This window comes from Pteropus alecto, unplaced genomic scaffold, assembly GCF_000325575.1.
Source record: "Pteropus alecto unplaced genomic scaffold, ASM32557v1 scaffold155, whole genome shotgun sequence".
NCBI lineage: Eukaryota > Metazoa > Chordata > Mammalia > Chiroptera > Pteropodidae > Pteropus > Pteropus alecto.
In genome coordinates this window covers 24,420,807-24,423,256 of record NW_006438113.1, presented here as the reverse complement: position 1 = coordinate 24,423,256, position 2,450 = coordinate 24,420,807, and the positions used below count along the sequence as shown (strand labels likewise).

General features: G+C 34.3%; 1 pseudogene; it reads left to right on the top strand.

Annotated features, from left to right (window-relative positions):
- The first annotated feature begins 1,609 nt into the window (after positions 1-1,609).
- Positions 1,610-1,728, top strand: LOC112482719 (annotated as a pseudogene).
- The last annotated feature ends 722 nt before the right edge of the window (positions 1,729-2,450 follow it).

The window sequence follows — 2,450 nt, the reverse complement described above, 5'->3', positions numbered from 1 at the left end:
CAGTGTTTACATGGGTCTACATGGGTCTACACACATCTGCCTGGGTATACTAGGTTGCTGAAATTATCATTTAAGGTAATATATCGGAAACCAGTGTTTAGCAGTATGTGGGTGCCCAAATAATAGAAAATAAAACTGTGATATTTATAATTAAAAGCGATATGACTCAAATTGCAAAAAATAAAACTAAGTGATATTTAAAAGTTAAAACTAAAAAGATTCAAGTGATAGTATTTAAACTAAGTTATATTAAGATGTTAAAATGTAAAGGACATTGTGAGGAATGATACATGTGAGACAAAAAGAAGGATGCATAGATTTTTGTTGATACAATTAGAAAGAGTAATACCATTCAGGGAAATACTACAAAAGAGCACAGTTTAAAAGCAGGAAATTATGAGTTTGGCTTTGAAGAAGCTAAATTGAAGATATTATTGAGACATCCAAAAGAGAATGTCAAAATAGTTAATGGAAGGATATGAGTTAGTACATTAGAATTACTTAGAATGGGTTCTGGCATATGATAATTGTTTAAATCCCATTATTATTATTGTTGTTGTTGTTGTTGTTATTATTATTATTATTATTATTATTATTATTATTATTATTGCCAAAGAGTCCAAGCTCAAAATAGAAATTTGAACAGGAAATGTAAATTTTTGAGTTATCTGCATACAGTCTCAGTAATAAGAAAAGTATAGACTAAGACAATATCAAATTGTCCAGCATTGTACAAATATGAGTTCACCTTTAAACCACATTCCTCATCACTTATTGCATGTAAATGTACCTGGGAGGGAATGACTTTAGGAAAGACAGCTTTCTGATGTTGAGGGAAATCCTCAGGGGAAGAAAGAGGGAGCTGACATCTAAAGAAGGTCTGCAGAGAGCACTCCCTGATTCTAGGGAAACAAGTTCTTCTTTGAAGAGGGCTTAAAGCAATGAATCACCACGCCTGCTACTCTCCTTGTTATGCATCACCACATCCACCATACTCTCAGGTAATATTGTGTAATCTGGTCACTCCTAAATTACTAATATCCTCTGTCTATAGGATATATTTGGGGAAGCACTGTTATAAATTTTCCTTTTAAAAATTGTATATGATAAAAGGTATATGAATTTCGAAGGAAAATATAAAACTGTTTTTGCTCAAAGATGCCATTATCTATGCAATCCAAAAACATTCCTAGAACAAGTAATTACAGCAACATTTTCCAGAAACTAGATTAATATTCGAAAGTCAATCCTTTCCTATATATCGGCAATAAACAAGTCAATTTGAAATTTAAAACACAATACCATTTACATTAGCAACAAAAATAAAAGTAAAACAAATATAAATCTAACAAAAAATGTACAAAATATGTGTTCCTCTATATAATAAAGATGTCAGTTCTTCCCAAGCTTGATCTATAAATACTATACAATCTCAATCAAAATTCAGCAAATTATTTTGTGGATATTGAGAAACTAATTCTAAAGTTTATTCTAAATTTTTGTAAGCTGCAAAAGACCTAGAAAAGCCAACACAATATTGCAGGAGAAGAATGAAATTATAGAACTGACATTATCTGACTTCTGTACTTTCCATAAAGCTACATTAATAGTCTAGGGCCATGCCACCCTGAACAAGCCCAATCCCATCTGATCTCGGAAGCTAAGCAGAGTCAGGCCTGGTTGGTACTTGGATGGGAGACCACCTAGGAAAGCCAGGTGCTGTAGGTGTAAAAAATAAAAATAAAGGATTGTAAACTGACAAGTTCCTTGCAATCTGTGATGTCAACCTGATCTTTGACCAAGGAGCAAAGGCAATACAATGGAGCAAAGATAATCTTTTCAACAAATGATGCTGGAAAAACTAAACATCCATATGCAAAAAAAAAAAATGAATCTGGACACTGACTTTACACTCTTCACAAATTGGAACACAAATCTAGATGTAAACACAAAACTATAAAAATTCTAGAAGGTAACAGAAAACTATATAAAGATGTCTTTTAAGTTAGAAAAAGACAGTCACAACCTATGGAAGAAATAATTGATAACTTGGACTTCATTAATTAAAAACGTGTTCTGCATAAAACACTGTTAGGAAAATGAAAAGACAAGCCACGGACTGGGAGAAAATATTTACAAACAACACATCTGATAAAGGACTCATCCAAAATATACAAAGAACTCTAAAATGCAATAGTAAGAAAACAAATGGTCCAGTCTGCATTACCTGGCACCAGAAAGAGGGCTAGAAGGGCAGCCACCACTGTTCCTTAGTCCAGCCCCCCTATTTGCAATCTACAGATGCTCCAGCTTGACTGCGCAGACCCCTCCCAGAGGGCCATTAGAAAGCACTGGCCTAAGGAGATCAGCCAACCCCATCCAACCTGCAGATTGCCCAGGGCTTTTGTTATTGGGTGGCTGCCATGCCCTGCAACTATTCTGGGCCAAAC